At 43.0% G+C, this 20,000-nt stretch overlaps 1 protein-coding gene and 1 long non-coding RNA gene across 9 annotated transcripts in view; one reads left to right on the top strand and one right to left on the bottom strand.

Moving 5' to 3' along the window:
* LOC139761399 (Fanconi anemia group J protein homolog) overlaps nt 1-20,000 on the bottom strand; it is a 1,968,572-nt gene that overhangs the window by 1,483,398 nt on the left and 465,174 nt on the right. The gene's annotated exons all lie outside the window — the stretch shown is intronic.
* LOC139761437 (uncharacterized) overlaps nt 1-20,000 on the top strand; it is a 289,141-nt gene that overhangs the window by 140,173 nt on the left and 128,968 nt on the right. Inside the window, exons 2-3 of one of the 3 annotated variants that reach the window (XR_011715515.1) lie at nt 3,125-3,282; nt 17,236-19,025. This is a non-coding gene — a long non-coding RNA (uncharacterized lncRNA). Of the gene's footprint in view, nt 1-3,124; nt 3,283-15,722; nt 16,013-17,235; nt 19,026-20,000 lie in introns of those variants that run through there. The other 2 variants (XR_011715517.1, XR_011715516.1) reach the window with 2 other exon arrangements.

The following is a 20,000-nucleotide window of genomic DNA, read 5'->3' as shown; positions in this document are numbered from 1 at the left end:
TAGAATTAAGCAAGAAACTTATCAAATGATATACAAAGAAGCACTTTTGCAGCATGAATGTAGTGGATGAATGGAGCAGAATGAATGAGGAATCGGTAAATGCAGACAGCATACAAAGGCTTAAAATGTAAAGCCGATAATGGTTCAAGAGATGGGGCCCCCACAAGTGTAAAACTCTCTTCCTGTACAGAACAAATACTAATTATAAATAGGTAAGGACAAACATGGAACGAACAGCTCAGCCATAGTAAAGACTGAAACGTGAATAGATTGGGAAAACATGTTTTTCCATGAATTTAGAAGAGTTTGCTAGCGTATAAGAATGTCATGTTTATATGTTGGTGACCAACTCTTGTGTGATAGCTTTTTTGTTTTTACGTAGGAGACTCCAGTCACGGAGAGAAATCCACTCAAGGCCGGGCCTTAATTGAAATAAAGAGAGGTTAATGAAAGGGAAAAGAAGAAACGAGGAAAAATATTTACAAATTTTCGAGGAAGTGAAAAACCTGTGTTTTGATCAGTGACTCGGAAAAGACATGAGAAGGTAGTGTTCCAAAGCTTCGAGGTGTAGGGATCGAAACAGTTATCTAAAAGGCCCACCCATCAGTTGCCAACGGCCATACAATAATCATGTGACGCAGCAGTTACCAAATACTGGTGCAGTCTAGGTAGTGATGGGGGCACACAAGCAGCCAGCTCTCGGGAGCATAAACCAAAGTAATACCTACAGAAGAGGGAAAGTGAGCGAACTTTGCGATGTAGGATGAAGAACCACCCTAAATGTGAGAGCAGTGCTCCATACAGGAACAGACCAGTTCTTTGTATAAATGGAGCAACTAAACAGGATCACCAGTTTCTTGGAGACAGACTTACTTATTCCCGTAATGTAATTGTAATACCATGTATGCTCAGCGAGTCAAGAGGTGGAATTACAGATCCGTCAGAGGAGAGAGAACAATTTTGAAGAATTATTGACAGAGAGATGGGCAGAAACTGGGTCTTGGAGGCATTAAACCTGACCAGATTTCGTCTACCCTGCTGAAATATCCTGTCCAAATCTAATTCTAATGAGTAAGATGTTTCGAGACGAGATGCATATCGAGTGAAAGAAGGAATAGATCTGTAGGATATTACCATATGATCATATGAATTGAATATAATCAAGTGGAAAAACAGGTATATCTAACTATGGTACCATCTCAGTATTCAACTCAACACAAATAAACATCACAAAGTCTTTTTTAATACGAAAAAGATGAAATTATAAAAGTCATAAGGTAAGTGTCTAAAAGTATGCGTTCAAGAATTAGCTAAGATGATACAGCTCTGGATGGACCATCCTTACATGATACTATGACTGAGGTGAGGCTGACCACTTACTCTGCCATATAACTAATTTTCTTGTATCACAAGTCATGCAGGGATGACCTCTGTATTCTTATCTGTATAACCTTTGGTACCTCCATCCCTCTCCATTACATCTTATTCACTTACATTATAAGTTGTTTTTATACTTACATCAGCACACAGACAAAAAGGAAATAATCACATTAACTGGACTGCTGATGCTACATGACAACACAGCGCAGTAAATGTCACCTCTGGCGAGGGTCTGGCATCGTCAGCTGAGGTGAGTACAGTCGCGTCAAAGAACTGTTCACTCCAAAGGAGTCTGCATTTCCCTGCTACTGGAAGTAACGCAACCTTGGGCTGCAGGAACCTTCAGAAAAGTCCTGGGCAACCCCAGGACTCTCTCATAGCCACTGGTTCTGGGGTAATTACATTAATTACAATAATTATCTTGGTCATGTTTTTGGGTCTGCTGGATCGTTAATATTAGGTACCTCTTGAACCTCACGTTTTCTTTTTCGTTAGTGCCATGTTTTTTTGCCTTTCCATCTGTCATGCCTCAAGTACATGCAAGCGAACCCAAAGGAAATAAATCAATCCGTCTTAACGCGTCAATAAACGTTTGGGTTTCAGCTACGGTGGCAGTCAGACCCACAATACCGGTGTGTCACTCGCTTACCTCCGTTGTTCCATTGCTATTTCATGATGGCTTCGGTCAATAACCACTCTATCACCTTGTTCCAGAGCTCTGTTGTCAAGTTCGACGGCTCCTTGTGAGGTTAACTGTCTTGATTATGTCCTTAAGGCTTTTTCTTTTATCTCCGAGTGAATCTATTTCTATTATCGAACTTTCCAAAGATTCAAGAAACTTAAAAAGTCGATCGCGACGCTGCACAATGAGGTGTAGCTCGTGCATACAGATACGAAAACAGTCCTATACCTAACACTGTCAACGTCATAAACAAGCAAGTAGACAACTTGGTTCTCTTAGATAAACTACGTGATATGTCAAGTACTCTCTCTGGGGATAGGGGAGAAAGAATACTTCCCACGTATTCCCTGCGTGTCGTAGAAGGCGACTAAAAGGGGAGGGAGCGGGGGGCTGGAAATCTTCCCCTCTCATTTTTTTTTTTTTTTTCCAAAGGAAGGAACAGAGAAGGGGGCCGGGTGAGGATATTCCCTCAGAGGCCCAGTCCTCTGTTCTTAACGCTACCTCGCTGAGGCGGGAAATGGCGAATAGTATGAAAGAAAGAAGAATATATATATATATATATATATATATATATATATATATATATATATATATATATATATATATATATAAACCTACTTACCTCTTCCTATTCAGCTGATTATCACTGAATGCATAATGTATAAACCACAATATTTGCTCCGTAAATCTTCCAGCCTCTCTGCCGTTCCGTCTGTATGGATGTATAGCCCACAATTGATCTTGTCCAGAGCACAGAAACACCCAGCCATACCTTGATCCTACCTCTTACGATTAGTTTACTAGCTACCATTATGACTTCCCAGTTCTGTAATATCCAAAATGTGTATTTTCAACCGAATATCTGCCTATATTTAATAAATCGAACTTTCTCTATTTCTATCTTGAGGATAATCAATCAATCTTGCTGTCTTGTTAAGATGGCGATGATGCAACACAGACTACGAGGCACTAGGCGAGCATGAATCGTAGTCAAGAACTCGAGGATGACACGTCATACCTTGCCTTCCCTAACCTGACTAATCGGGACTCTCAAATTTTCAGAGGCCACCGCCTACCTGCACCGCCTGCCGGGAGAGGCAGGAGCAGCGTGAGGAGGGCGACACCTCGCGGGATATGATCCAGCGTCACGCCCCCAGCAGCCACACTGTCGCCCGCGGAGCCTCTGGAACCTCGTGAACACTGAACAACCAACCACACAGGTAACAACTTCCTCAGGTGTCTGGTTATACGATAGACAGGGCAGGGTCTCCCCTTCTCCCTCCTGCCATATATATCTATATCTATATCTATCTATCTATATATATATATATATATATATATATATATATATATATATATATATATATATATATATATATTAACATATGGTTATACTTAAGGTACTAATATATTTGTCTATCCGTGTAAGTACACACACACACACTCACTCAAAATTTTGATCTATCTATCTATCTATATATATATATATATATATATATATATATATATATATATATATATATATATATATTTCCACATTTTCTGACCTATAGTTCCAGGGTCGGTTGACGTGTCTGACTTCCTAAGCGCTGCAGGAACCATATGAATGGGATCTTGGAGTGGCAAGGTTCAAGGTATACTCGTATGTCATAATTACGCTGTGTTTAAAATTCTGCTATGAGTGGCTCACAGCCCTTCGGCCGTAAGGAAAGACAGGGGAGAGTGGGGGAGGAACCGTCCACCACTACAATGGCAGAGGGAGCAGGGAAGAGCTGACCTCACCACGAGCAGAGATGCCGTTGCAGAGCTGCCTCACCTGCGTCTTCCACAGTTTCTGCACCTCACCTCAGAGGGTGGTGGGCTCACGAGCTCATAACCTCCCTTCATATTACATCATTTCAAGCAAGTGATTATATATATATATATATATATATATATATATATATATATATATATATATATATATATATATATATATATATATATATATATATATAGCCCTGAAAACTTTGAACAACGTATACAGTCCCTGAAGACTTGATATTCATAAACCTCTGAAACCGATTAAAATGTCGTGATCTGCACCATTTAGTAAGCGATGCCACGCGCTCAAGGCGTGGGACCCGCTGGTGTGCCACCCTGGGCGAGGCTGCTGGTATCACTCGTGTACTGTGTGTGTCATAATTCTTTTCGGTATTGGTATGGATCCTGGCTTAATGTCCTGACAGGCGACAGGCAATCAGTCCAATCAAACACATACATGTGTACATGCATATACTTACATACAAGGCTCATGGATTTCTTTTCATGATAAAGAATCCAATCACTAACTGAAGCTCTCATTGAGGCCAAACCTCCTGAAGAAAAAGGAGGAAGAAATAATCTCGTCTGAGAATGATGCAGGAGAAGCGTATTGCGCGCGCGCAGGGAGGAGATGAGTCTAAGCAGATAATAGACGTGGAGGAAAGAAAGAATGACCAGCAATCCTGACACAGAGGGTGTACGATGGTTCCGGACGTCACTTACGTACTCCTGAGTCGGGAAGGCATTACTATCTTGGAAGGCTGCTGTCTCCAACCTACTGACCCAGAGTGTGTAATACTTACCAAGGCTGCTGCGGCTAACTATGGTCTGTCAATAACAAAAGCTATTAAGTACCTACAACGCAAGTATTAACAGGCGACACATAACTCCGACTCTACGAAACTCCTCACTAATTGCTTATTTACGCATCATGCCAGAAGCGTTCACCCCTGCCCAACAAGAACGCAGTATGTAGATGCAAATCCTATCATGCATGGCTTTCACATTGCAAACACCCACCACCCAACTTGTTGCGGAGGAAGCTGATGGCCCGAACCATCTGGCTGAATGATTTGGCAATCATCATCTGAGTGAGAAATCCGATTGGCAATCGGACTGAGAATCCTGAACAGACAATTGATCTCTTAAAAGATCCCCTTCATGAGACGGATGAAGGAATGTCCGTGAGCATATCACATCCATATGGAGTTCTGGTCGTGTCGCAGATGATCATCACGTTAGTTTGCAAAAACTTCTGCACTGGCTTGGTTAAGGACACCAAAAATTCCTTAAGCACTGAGCGGGTCAGCACAGGACTTCCCTGCAGCTTGGATTACTATTACCATCAACTTACCATCTTTAGTTTCGCTCGAGACATCTGCCTGAACAATGTGATTCATAAACAAGCTTATGCATGTATTAGCTATCAAATTTTTATAAATGACTGTCGTCAAACGTTTCAGACGAGTTCCTCGATCATATCTTTCAGATATTTCCACTATACAAAGAGGCCAAAGAGGACGAATCCCTCTAGTGGGTGAGGGAGAGCTAGGCTGGGACGAGAAGCACCAGTGAGTGAGAGTGAGGCAGAGACGAGAGGCAGCAGTAGGCGTGAGTTAGGCCGAGACGAGGGGCCCCTCCGTCATGTGAGAGCGAGGCGAAAAGAAGGGCACGCCCTGTGAGTGAGAGTGAGGTCAGGACGAGGAATAGTGAGTGAGAGGTAGCGGTACTCTCTCCCTTGGTCGGAAGGTCAAATGGTGCAAGATACATTCCTTATTGACTTTCACACAGTAATGAACGCACTAACCCCTGGTTCCTCCTGGTGAAGTTAATGGTTCCTCCTGCCTCACAGCCATAACGAATGGTTCCTCTTGGTGAAGTCAATTGTTCCTCGTGCTTCACAGGAATGACACTAACCAACGGTTCCACTTGGTAAAGTTAATGGTTTTTCCTGCTTCACTAACCATTGGGTCCTCTTAGTAAAGTTAACGAATGACTGACTGGTTCTCCTTAATTAAATTAGCGAATCAGCTGTCAGTTCGTCCTGAACTTAACAGATCATCCATTGATTCCTCTTTGTGAAGTTTAAAATCATTTACTCTCTCCTCTTGCTGAAGTTAATGGGTCATATACTGGTTTTCCTTGGTGAAGTTAACGAATCATCTACTGGTTCCTCTTCGTGAAGGTAATAGGTCACCATGGTAATTCTGCTGAAGGTAAAGGTAATTCTGCTGAAGGTAACGAGGGGTTCGCTTGGTGAGTTTGGCTGGTACTTCAAGAGGACACGGCTTGTGCTTCGGTGTGTGTGTGTGTGTGTGTGTGTGTGTGTGTGTGGGAGGGTAGGTAGAAGAACGGCGAGGGGCACGGAGTGATGCGTGTGGGCGTGGTGTGTCAGAAGGATAAGAGGGGAAATGTGGGGGGAGAGAGAGAGAGAGAGAGAGAGAGAGTTGGGGAAGTGTGTGTGTGTGTGTGTGTGTGTGTGTGTGGAGGGGAGGGGGGCGTGTGGTAGTTAAAGGGGGAGAAGAGTGAGTGTTTGCTTGGCATACTGTCAGCTGTCCTGTGCCGTGCTTTCAGCTGCTCTGTGTCCTGCTGTCAGCTGCTTTGTGCAGTGTTGTCAGCTGTTCTGTACAAACGGTGTCAAACTTTGTGTAATGTTCTCAGCTCATCGTCGTCAACCACTCTGTCTACAGTCGTCAGCAGCTGTCTGCAGTGTTACCAGCTGCTCTGTGTAATGGCGTCATATCTTGTGCAAAGCTGTTCGCCTCCCAATCCGACGCCGTCAGGCACTCTGTACTGTATCATAATACAGTTGGCTCACCTTCTTTTGAATGTCTTTTGAATGAAGGTGGAGGGGAGGGTCTCTGTTCCCTCGCGAATATTCTTTTGAAATCTGAAATCTACATCAATTTCTCTGTAGCGTCTCGTCAACACCTCTGTTGAAAGTCGTCAACGCCCAGACACAGCAACACCTGGAAGCTATACGAAGAAACACGGACACATGAGAATAATAAACTTTGATAAATAAGGATGAGAATAAAAGGAAGCAAAAAGAGACGACGAAGGAAATATAAGAAAATGGCGAAAGAGGTTTACATAGAGACGAATAAAGATATGTGTGAAATAAAAACGCCAAAGAAACGAAAACTAATAAACAGAAAAGTTCGTAACATATCCAAACACGTAAGAGAAACGCACTCACTGAAGTGATTAACTGCTGAGGCACAACGGTACGACTCTTGAGCACGACCGTGCGATCCTTGGCCAAAGGTTGTGACCTTGGATCTGACCCCTAGAGGTCAGGTCAAGGGCCATGCTATCATATCCAAGGATCGTCGTACCTTTGTGCTCAAAGTGGTTGAATTAAGCACACGACCTTCACTGCCTCGTGATCTGCTTATAAAGTGCAAGAAAATGAACTGAAGGCTCACTTTCAGACCGGTTTACCCTGGCAATGATTTGTTCTCATTCAGTAACAAAGTACTTACATGTCAGATACTGATGTTACTAGAGTGGAATGATGTATTAGCAAGTTTTGTAAGTATCACTTCGCATCTGTGATGATGAAACTTACCTTCCTTGTCAGACTTAAATGCTTAACCCTTCTCAATGTATACCAAATAGCCAGACTTATTCAGTAATGCTTTAATGACTGACCTAGATATGTATGGATCACACTTGAGTTAAAGGCAGGACTATAAAGTCTTCGTCCATACGTCACTTCATGGCTCTAGAACTGCTTTATGTCTTGTGGCTTTGCGAAGACAAACAAAAAGGAGGATGTGGCTGTCCTTCCTCTCCAGTGGTTCACTATTCACTTGCAAAGTCATCGCAGCAGATGGCGCCTCAGCCTCATCCGGTAATGCTTTAAGTACGATGAACAGTACCAGTATCCTGATAGTCACCCTCGAATATTAATCCCATCTACGATCTCCTCAGAGCTGTGTTTGCTGCACTGACTGATAATGGAACACTACGGTCAAAGGAGGGCGTACAGTCCCGCTGGCGGTGACCAGAGGTGTGGAAAGGAGGAGGTTCAGTCCGCCTAGCGAGGACCAGAGGTATGGAGAGGAGAGGGGTTTAATCCGCTTGGTGGGGTCCAGAGGTGTGGAGAGGAAGGGGTTCAGTCCGCCTGGCGTAGTCTTGTGGTACAGGTGTTAACAACTCAGTCTTGGAACAACAACAACGACCTTGAATGACCAGCAGTGTATGAAGGGGGGTCTATCCCCTCTGTCTATCCCTCCGTCTGCTTGTCCAATTGTCCTAACGTCTTTCTGTCTGTCCATCCGTCGATCTGTTCGTCCGTCTGTTTAGACACATTCCTGTCAGTTTAAGTTAGGGATCCTCACCAAAACCTTGAAAGATTCTTCCTTACGCAGGGAGGAGGTTATAGTCACCCTGTCAGGGAGCAGGTCGTCTCGCCCTCGACGGCCGGGAGCAGAGGGGGAACCAATTGGAGGGGAAAGAGAGACGAGGGTGATCGCCCCTTCCCCTCGAGTTATACAGTATACAATAACCTTAATAATGATGATTCATTTCCTCTTACAGCTATTCTAACCCCCATAATCTTCGAAAGGAATAATAAATCTCTACGTCAACTGAACTGTTTCAGTGCCTCACACTGCTGACCAGTGAAACAACAGTGTCCATTTCGCTAACTTCCTCAAACAGTGACTCAAGTCCACCATAAAAAATTTTTCTCTGAAAAAAAAATCATCGAAGAAAACTCTCATGTTTTCTGCTATCGGCTGTTTTGTTGTTCTATATCATAAATCTATTGTCATTAAGAAATGGCTGACGATCTAATAACTGGATTGCTGCTGTACAACTGAATTCATTCTTTATAAGAATTTGACTAATGGAAGTGATTCAGCATCCAGTTAACTCAAAAAAAAAAGATGCTACCGGAATCCGTCTGCTCGAGGTTACACCACAAGTGAAAAGTTACCTTTGTTGAGGTTATATTAACTGAAGTACATCTAGTGATCGTAAAGAAAAATGTAATTCTTACTAACTTTCACTGGGTATTCAAATGCTATTGAAAACCTTTTCTAAAGCCAAATCATTTTCGTAAGAGGAAGAACGTACCTCTAAGTCAAATACTTTCGTTGCAGGTGAGCAATGAGTAACTGAACCACTTGGGTTGGGTTGTCCGATTATATTTCTATACGAAAAGCGACGAGTCGGCTACTTCTGGGTCACGTTTTCTATGCGTCACAGTAAACAGCAAGCCTGGGGCGTCTGAGCTAAATATCTATACACCACAACAAGCAAGTCTGGGACATTCGAACTATATTTCTATATATCACGTTGGCTGGGATGTCTATAACGTCTGAGCTATATTGCAATATAATGCGTGGCGAAGAATGAGAGGTCGGAAGAGGGTTTTTGGCCAACGTGTTATAGAATAATTTTCTAAGTTCCCCAAGTGCAGGAGAGTCTTCAAGGCTCGTTAGTCCTTTAAAGTCCAGAAGTTTGAGGAACAGAAAAAGTTCAAGTACGAAAAGTTTACGGTAGAGAAGTTCCCCGTTGTGATCAAGGTCTTGAAAAAGAAAAAAAAGTTCAAGATATAAAACTTCGTAGCTAAAGTTCCGTAAGGTAATGAAGTTTTTGATAATGTATAAAAGTGTCTCAAAGTTGAGATGTTATTCATGACAACTAAGTTCCCTGATTTAGTCAAGACGTTATCTGAGGAGGGAAAAAATGACTATAAAATTGACTCAAGTTGGAGGAATTCTTAGTTTCTTGTGTCACGGAAGGAGAAAGGAAGGTTCTCATAAAAGATAATGGAGTTCCTTACGGTAGAGAAGTTCCTACAGTCAGGGAAGTTTTTTTTAAGAGTGAAGTTCTTATCTACAGAGACGGTCTTCCAGTTTGCATTACGTTCTTCAGGTTCAAGAAGTTCCGCAAGACGGAGAAGTTTTTCGAAGAAATTCCTCCAAGAAAAACTTCTCGAAGTTGAAGAAGTTTTGGAGGTAAAGAATCTCCAGGGAACTGGGAAAGCTGCCCATGAAGGAAAGGTTCCACGAGGGCGGGAAAGTTATTTCTGGAAAAAGACAAAATATCTGCACTCTCTCTCTCTCTCTCTCTCTCTCTCTCTCTCTCTCTCTCTCTCTCTCTCTCTCTCTCTCTCTCTCTCTCTCTCTCTCTCTCTCACATTCTTTTCCATCTCTGTCCTTAACTCGCCATCACCTTACGACTCTACCTCAAGCGCTCACACCCCCCCGCCCCTCCCCTTCAAGTCTACCTGTAACTCTCCCCTCCCCCCCACCCCTATATATATATATATATATATATATATATATATATATATATATATATATATAATCCAAAACAACTCTACCAAGAGTCCTCCACGATTCTACCTACATCCCAACAACATACCTGCATTCTTCTACTTTCCTACCTACGACCCTCGGCAACTCTACCTCCAACTTCCAACATCTCAACCTTAAACCCCTTCATCTCCACCTACAACGCCCTCAACGGCCCACATCTTTACATACAACATCCTCCTACATCTTTCCACACAACCCACTACAATTTTACCCTCAGCGCAGACAGCTTTATCTACAACCTCTCAACCCCTCTGTACAACCATCTACATCATTACCTTCAACACAGACAGCTCTATCTACAAGCCCTACATCTCTCGGTACAAACGCTTACATCTCAACCTACAGCCCAAAACAACTCCAACTACAACTCTAAATCTCTATAAACAACAGTACTCTACATCTCTCCCTACAACCCACCATATTTCTACTCACAGTCTCCTGCTTTACCACTTGTAATCCCCTATAACTCTAACCACAACCACCGGCTTTTTCTAACCATTAACCCCCTACATACAACTCTGCCTACAGGCCCCATACAACTCGACCTACAACCCTCCTCCCTTCCAACCGTAGCTGGCTGCGCGCGTCTCCCGCACCTGGCGAGACAGAACACGGTTCGATCCGTCTTCTCCAGGCTCCTCCATCAACAGCGAATTAATGATGGTTATTTAGAGAGAGTGATGGACAGGCCCAAGACTTGCCACAAAGACTGATCACGGCAGTAGATTAAGGCTTTCAGACCCGCAATATATCAAGGGCGAACGCCTGAGTGACTAGCCTTTTATTCCAGGCTATATTAGCACTGCCAAGGGCGGCTATGATGTAAAAGGAATGTGATTGATGGGGAATTAATGTAACCTTCCTTGTAAAGGTGGAATTAATGATGGTATATTTGGCATTCGCTGGATGCGACGGCTGGACTGTTCTCTATACATGATGGAATCTATAACTGTCCTGGGAATGCTAACCATCTATAACTGTCCTGGGAATCCTAACCATCTATAACTGTCCTGGGAATCCTAACCATCTATAACTGTCCTGGGAATCCTAACCATCTATAACTGTCCTGGGAATCATAACCATCTATAACTGTCCTGGGAATCATAACCATCTATAACTGTCCTGGGAATCCTAACCATCTATAACTGTCCTGGGAATCCTAACCATCTATAACTGTCCTGGGAATCCTAACCATCTATAACTGTCCTGGGAATCCTAACCATCTATAACTGTCCTGGGAATCCTAACCATCTATAACTGTCCTGGGAATCCTAACCATCTATAACTGTCCTGGGAATCCTAACCATCTATAACTGTCCTGGGAATCCGAACCATCAACAGGGGTTTCAGAGGAACTCCACAACTGAGGAATTCGGGGTGAGAGAGAGAGAGAGAGAGAGAGAGAGAGAGAGAGAGAGAGAGAGAGAGAGAGAGAGAGAGAGAGAGAGAGAGAGAGAGAGAGGATGTATCTACTTCCAAGGACCTTCGATGAAATTTTGCCCCAAGCAGCAAGGCTCCCGCGTAGCGGTCACCGCACGTCCTGCTTCACGTATGGTAATACTTCCTCTCTGCCGCTATGTTCATCAGTCCTGGGTTCATCTGGAACTGACTTCAACCATGGATCTAGTTTTCTTTGGAGTGTTTCTCTAATATCTTCCACGTATGTTTCTTATTTCACCAGGTAGGCCATCAAACAGCCCTATCATCTTTATTGTAGGGTCTCTTGCACATCATTATTTGATTGCTCTCGGCATATTCCGTGATATTCTGACATACTTCAGCATATTCTGACATACTTCAGCATATTCTGACATACTTCAGCATATTCCATGATACTGTAGCTGACTTTGGCATCTTCCACGATACTCAACATACTCTGGCATATTCTATGGTATTCTAATATACTTTAGCATATTCTGTTGCATTTCAAAAGACTTTGGTATATTACATGGTATTCTAAAAAACTTAATAACTCTGTCTTATCCTTGATGTGACGCTTTTAGGCCTATGATATTCATCCCTTCACTTTGCTGCCTTCCATAGATTATCACGCATCTTTCTTTTTTTTTCTGTGCTGTAAAATTTGAGTTCTCCAAGCCTCTCACGACAATTCATAGTATGTTCCGTGCCCTCGACTTTGCTGGTGAAACTAAGTTGTTGATCTTCCATTTCTGTGGCTGGTTGACCACATGATACAGCAGTATTTCATTTTTCTCTTAATATACGTACTGCTGACTTCATATCAATAGTTTTTTGTCTCATAGTGAGAGAGAGAGAGAGAGAGAGAGAGAGAGAGAGAGAGAGAGAGAGAGAGAGAGAGAGAGAGAGAGAGAGAGACCATGTACTAATAACAGATATCGACGAAGATCCTGCCATAGGGCAGGGCTACCGCGCAGCGCTCACCACGGGAATATCCAGCATTAAGAAAACCTAGTCGTGTTTAGTTACGTGTTGTCGAGTGTCGTGTGTGTGTGTGTGTGTGTGTGTGTGTGTGTGTGTGTGTGTGTGTGTGTGTGTGTGTAGGACTGAACGCCAGCAACCCATTTGAGCGTTGAGGTAGAAAGAAAAGAGAGCAACCCCGGGCTTGGGAGGGGAACTTGACAGCCCCTGGCACTAATCCTCCCGATACCCAGTCAGGCAGTGCCACCGACCAGGGAAGTACTGGCCCGCCTGGGTACCAGGACTGGCAAGTGACGGGGTAAGTAGTTAGTCACCACTACAGTAGCTGTCAAGTTCCCTTACTTGGCCCAGGAAGCTGTCTTTACTTTCCGCTTGAGAGAGAGAGAGAGAGAGAGAGAGAGAGAGAGAGAGAGAGAGAGAGAGAGAGAGAGAGAGAGAGAGAGAGAGAGAGAGAGGTCACAGGTACTCACAGTGTACAGAACAACCACAAATATTTACGAGACAAACAGGGTTCAAAAATTTAATCAGTAAGCATAATAGCACCAGCAGGACAGAGGCAAATATGAAGGAGGTAATCAAGCCAGGCGACATACCCAAGCCAGGCGATATACTCAAGCCAGGTGATATACTCAAGCCAGGCGATATACCCAAGCCAGGCGATATACTCAAGCCAGGCGATATACTCAAGCCAGGCGATATACTCAAGCCAAGCGATATACTCAAGCCAGGCGATATACTCAAGCCAGGCGATATACTCAAGCCAGGCGATATACTCAATCCAGGTGATATACTCAAACCAGGTGATATACTCAATCCAGGTGATATACTCAAACCAGGTGATATACTCAAGCCACATGCACTTACATACCATGTGACACACTTAAACAAGGCGTGAAACATACTAAATCTAGGCGACATACTCAAGCTAGATGATATACTCAAGCCAGGTAACATCCTCAAGGCATATTCCAAGCCGCTAGGCGACACTCAGAAACCAGATAACATATATGAACCAGGCGACATGCTCAGCCCAGAAGACATACTCAAGTTAGAAGAAACTTTAAGGTAACACTTTTATGTTACGTGATGCCCTTGAGACACACCGTGTGGAGAACGAAACGCCACTTCGAAGCTGAGTGACTTGGTCAAGCCATTTGCCATTTTCGCACACAAGCCAAGTGGGGTCCTTCAGCCATGGAACACTCACTAAAACAGAACATTTCAGCTACGTATCACCCTCAGTACAAAGGGTGTTACTTAAAGCAATGTCAAGCACTCATGCTATATTACACACTACCCGTTTCACACTCAAGCCATGAGAGACACTCAAACGACTCACAAATGTCAAACAGCACTCAAGTACTGAGAGTAAGTGATTTACGTTCGAGTCACTACTCGATCCGTCAGCCACACTCAGGTCAAACAACACACTCAAGGTGACAACACGAGCTATGGTAAGCACTCAGGCCACGAGACCACACATGAGAAAATAGATGACACTCAAGAGAATCGACAAGTGTTTGGTAATGCACTTAATCCATAATGGGACATACAAATGTCCAAGAGCACACCTAAATTCACTAAACCGTTCTTTCTCTGCTTCATGCCACGGCACATACTTAAACCATAACGCAACACACGTCAAACAACACACTCAAGCCGAGTGATATATGCCATGCAACACACTCAAAACCCTCGTCAGCCAAATTATGAATTACTTCCGCATACCCGAAAGGCTTCACAAAGAGAGAGAGAGAGAGAGAGAGAGAGAGAGAGAGAGAGAGAGAGAGAGAGAGAGAGAGAGAGAGAGATTTATGGAGGGTGGATGGCCAGTGAGACAAGAAAAGCACAGGGAATGTGACAGATTACAAGGGGCCTGGGCTGAGAACACATGTAGTGGGGAAGGAAGGTACTGAGTGGAGGAAAACAAGGGAATGGGGTAGAACACAGGGAGTAGGGTCAATATGGGGGACGGAGAGAACACGGGGAGTGGGATAGAACACAGGTAACAGAGACAGATGAGCGTAGCAACACGTACCACATTAAGGGTGGGTGGATCACTAAAGGGAACTTGGGAGTGGGGATAGTACACTGGGGGAGAGGCGGAGGATGTTGGTGGTTGGGTTGAAGATGGTGCGAGGGAGGGAGAGAGGGGTGTCACTCCGAGAGTGGGAGGGGAAAAGAGGGGCCTCAAGCACAAAATGAACTTCCCGAAGTAAATTGGGCAGTAGTGAGGAACGACCACACATAATCTACTAGTACCACAGGGAATGATCACCCGGGTCCAGAATGTATTCATCCACAGACTAATTTCTTGGCTCAAATAGAACTCTTGAGTTTTTGAAGTCACAGACTGAATATGTTACTTTGAAAAGGACTGGTGTGTAATCACTTTTTTTTTTCTTTATCATTTGAAGATTTTACACGCTCGTTCCCCTAGAACATTATAACGTACATTTTCTGTTCACTGTCGTCCAGAGTACACTATATATATATATCTATATATATATATATATATATATATATATATATATATATATATATATATATATACGGACCACAGACCTCAGCTGATGTTTACATGTAATTAGTGATGTCTCCAACGCTATAAAACTGGAGTCACTAACGCTATTTTACACCCAGGATACAAGACTGCATCCTGCTGGCATATCTACCACAAATAAGCACAGCGTATAATACGGACCGTTATCAAAAACGACAACAAACACTTCATACACAACAAGCTCACGCCGTCAGAAACTACAAGCAACACAACAACAACACACATATGACTACAACCAGATGTTGACACCGTAAAAGACAGATGAAAATGTACTGCGAGACACAGTCTTCACAAACCTCAACCATACTAACACAAGAAGACAAAGTCGAGCCAGTCATCTATCACACAAAAAAGAAAGAAAAAAAAGAGCATTCTCATTAAGAACAACCAGGTGCACAAAACACAAGACACATTATAATGCTCCAACGTAATTCATGCATTCAAATGTCAACAAGGAGACTGTGAACTTCTTACGAACATGACTAACGTGGGAACCATAACCTGTACACTATCCAGAAGACTTACCCTACAACTATAAGAAGATTCCGTCAAACCACAGGTCACCAAGAAGCATAACTCTGCCCTCACACGCGAGACATTACGCCGTCAACCACACACAAGACGCCTATACATCGTCGAGGGACTAATCATCAAGGAACAACAACCAGATCTCAACAACCACAACACGAGCCAAGACAGACAACTACAGCTACACGTCCCAGCATCGCGTCACAACCAATAAGCGAGCAACGCAACATGCACGTCCGCCTCCTGGTATTACTCAGCCTCACCCAGCTATCTGCAGTCATTCCCAGCTGCTCCACTGACCTCTCCACACGCTCCTCATGATCTGACGGATTCAAGTCGAAGCGTAAAGATAAGACTTGTAAGTATTTTGCAAAAACATCCCCATCCATATAAAGGGATACCAGGCAAACGTGAAAAATTAAGAAAGGATTTGATAAAAAAGTTATCTGGCCATTTTAACATTTTATATATATATATATATATATATATATATATATATATATATATATATATATATATAAATATATATATATATATATATATATATATATATATATATATATATATATATATATATATATATATATATATAAAGGAAATGAATTTCATGTATTGTAGCTTTTTCTATTGGTCCGATATGAATGTTTCCAACCATATTTTCCTTTTGGAATAATTTTGTGGATAAACACTTGAAAAAAAAAGGTGATCATGTTATTGTTCAGTATTGATCTTCCCTTTCTAATATGCTTTTCTGTTATCTGCAACTCTATCTCGCATCTTTTCTTCTCATATTTCCATTTTTTCGTTCAGTATTCTCAATAGTTGTAGCTTCCTTTTTAACATTTATCTTTGTTTCCCTCTCTGTCTCCCACACATATATCTTCCTCTTCTTTACTTTTTCCCTCACATTTCATCTTTCCCCATCAATCCTCTCTCCCCAAATCCCCTTTTCCATCCCACTTGCTCCCTCACCATCTTTCTCTTCCCTCCCCCAACACACCCCTGCCGGTCCTTGTGCCGCGCCAGCCCCACAATTAGCACTATACAAGCCTCCAGCAGTTAGGGCGACACATAGATCCGCTTCCGACCCCTCACCATCACGGCCAGCCCACCACTCTAACGGCTCATGGATCACTATTACACAATTCCCGATCCCGTTCATATTCCGATCTTTCTTCCCTCAAGCGTACACTTCCTTCCATAGTCACGACCTCGCCTCCTTCTCGATTAACTTCTGATTTCTTTCTTTTTTTTTTCATCTCACGTTCACTTATCTTGTTTCGTTCCCCGTTCTCCTAGCAGAAAAAGCATTCCACTCGTTTCCTATTCTCGTGGTTGCGCAAGTCCATACACTCACACGCGCAGGCAAATGTCTCAACTCCTCTTCTGTGTAGTGTTCCAGGCTCCTAGTTACACCTCTTCTGTGTAGTGTTTCAAGTTCCCGGTGACACTTCTTCTGCTTACTGTTCCTGGATCCCCGGTAGCGTTTCCTCTGCCTCGTGTTTCAAGCCTCACGGTGATACTTCATCTGTTTACTGTTCCAGGCTTCCAGAGGAAACTCTTCTGCCCAGTGTTCCAAACTCCCGTTAAGACCTCTTCTGATTAGGCTTCAGGAAAAAAAAAGAAAAAAAATCTGCATTGTGTTCCAAGCTCCCGGTAACAGCGAGTGTTTCAGGCTCCAGAGCAAATCGAGGGAATGGACTGGACCAAGTCATTATAATTGCTCATCTGAAGAAGACCAACATCCATTATGCAGAGTTTGAACTTATTCTTATATTCTTCCCTCAAGACTTCCCACTACTTACTCGTCCATCCATCATCTCTGTTGACCTACGAGGCAGAAACTAGTTCTATCCATAAAGACTTCAGTGGTGGTTTCGTGCAATGCCTTCGTCAGGAGATTAGGTACCACCCGCCTGGCTGCAGCAGACTACGTCCCACTAATTCTTCGAATAGTGCTGGATCCCCCTGGCCGGCGTCAGCAGTTGGGAACTGTAGAGGATTGGATCCCCAGGCCAGCGTCATCAGCGAGGACTAGAGGATTGGATCTCCAAGCCGGCGTCATCAGCGGGGGACTGTAGAGGATTGGATCCTAAACCCTCCTCGGCTGGCCCTCCAGACACTCCTCCACCCGAGCCAACACTTGGCTGTGTCAATTATCAGCTTAAAAGGCATTAAAGTTCGCACCCTCATCGCTAGATACGATTTAACTCGGAACGATTTCAGGAAAATGTCGGAAAGGCTTCACATTTCCAGTTAACAGACTCTCTCTCTTTTCTCTTTTTTCCAGTAGAGACGCCAACAGTCCTGGAAGCTTGAGAGACTTCACATTTCTGGTTAACAGTGAATCTCTCTCTCTTTAGTATAGATCTCAACACGCAACAATAGTGAGCCTGAGAACATAAGTGTTTAATATACGTTACGGTGCGGAAGGAAGGTACTGTACAAAAGACTTACAGCCCTACAAGACGAGTACAATTTTGTTCATCATATTTCGTATACTTCCACACTTCGGTCACGGATGATAAACAGCCTTTCTTCGTGGTCGAGCCTCACATGAAATTTGAAAGCGTGGATGGATTAGATGTCAGAAAAGTGAAGAGAGATGAGGAAAATCAATTTAAGTGGTCTGGAAGAACTGGAAATCCTAACCCTTTCGAACATGGGCTGGTCGTAAGGTGCTGGGCAAGACAGATGATGATAATGAGTTACAGAAATCAGCTGTGTCAGGAAAGAGAGACACTTTACAGTGGCTCACTGTAGAGATGCCAGCTATCACACAGCAATCATGTGACGCTGTGGCTGGCCTGAATAATGGTATAGGCATGCATGCAGTTAGTCCTCGGGAGCAAGACATCAGAGTAATATCTATACAAAAACGGGAGAGAGAACCACCGCTCTAAGTTTAGGCGGAGGACGACAATTCCTGGAACAAGAAGGACAACGAGACTACAGCACGTATGATAAGAGAGTCTCGGGTGAATGTATCTAATGTGATAACAAAAGGATACGATGACGTGAACCACTAGTGTCTGTGAGGAAAACGTGACGCAAGAATTTATGAGAGTTTAGAGTCAGAATGTGAAATACGTAAGTAAAATACGTGATGTCCGACAGGCGTCAAGAAAATAAGGTAGAAGAGTCGTGTGCGGGAGAATTGTACACGAGAAAAAGACTCTTATCATTAGGATGAAAGCGACAGTCATGGTCAGAACCCCTCATCGAGGCCAGGCCTACAGAGAAAAAAAAATAAAAAAGACAAAAAAAAAGTACGTGAATGTGAGGTAAATAAGAACAAAATGTATACAGCGTATCAGAAAAATAAAAAATAAAACGCTTCGCTTTGGTTTGCAATCATGACACGGAGGATGTAAGTTGGTTCAGGGCATCATGTCAACACCCGTAATTCAGGAGGTAAGTACTTCCCTGGGCGACTGATGTCTACAACCTATACTGACACGGAGGGTGGAAGATGGGGTCCGGCCATCTCTTCAACACTCCTACGTCAAGACAGTAGCCCTGCCCTGGGCGGCTACAAGCTACAGTCCACTACTTGTAAAGCTAATATCATGGAATACATGAATCATGAATAGGATTAACAAGTCTGCAAACACAGTGCTTCTGATATCAAGTCTTGTGAATATTATCAGTTAACTATGTGACCCTGATGACATAAGAGATTATGTTGAGCTCAAGTCTAATTACATATATGATCTGAGAACATAAGTCTAATTACATGCAAGACCTGAAAACTTAGGTCTAATTATTTGTGATATATAAATACTTAAGTCTAATTACTTGTGAGATCACCAAAGACCTAAAGTCGAATCACATGTAATATCTGAGAACTTTTGTGTGATTCTTGATTTAGGTAAGGTAATTGTAGCTACTTCCACCAGGAAAATGTTATTCTAAAAATGATTAAGAAAGCATGAGAGTATAGCAAAAAGGCTATGTTGATTGAATATGAAATAAAAAGAAAGAAAATGGGAAACTGCTCGAGTGAAAGATATTGAAGTACACTCATAATTTTGGGGCATCCAGGTGCTCAGAGTTCGACCATGATAAACATACCCACAAACTCACAGAGACTCTTGAAATCATTTATAGACACACAGACCCAACCTATACACACTACAGACGATGATACACCCTACGTACAATAATACAAAGACCTCCTCCATACACCCTATACGCGATAATACACCCTATAGACAATAACATACATACCTGTCGTATGTATAGTAATACAAGACACCTTACACTGTTACCAATTGGCATCACCTCTGCGTGTACACATACAGTCGTA

This window comes from Panulirus ornatus, chromosome 3 (genome assembly GCF_036320965.1).
Source record: "Panulirus ornatus isolate Po-2019 chromosome 3, ASM3632096v1, whole genome shotgun sequence".
Classification (NCBI taxonomy): Eukaryota; Metazoa; Arthropoda; class Malacostraca; order Decapoda; family Palinuridae; genus Panulirus; species Panulirus ornatus.
Note: the sequence above shows the minus strand (reverse complement) of the source record. Positions and strands in the feature narration are given on the sequence as shown.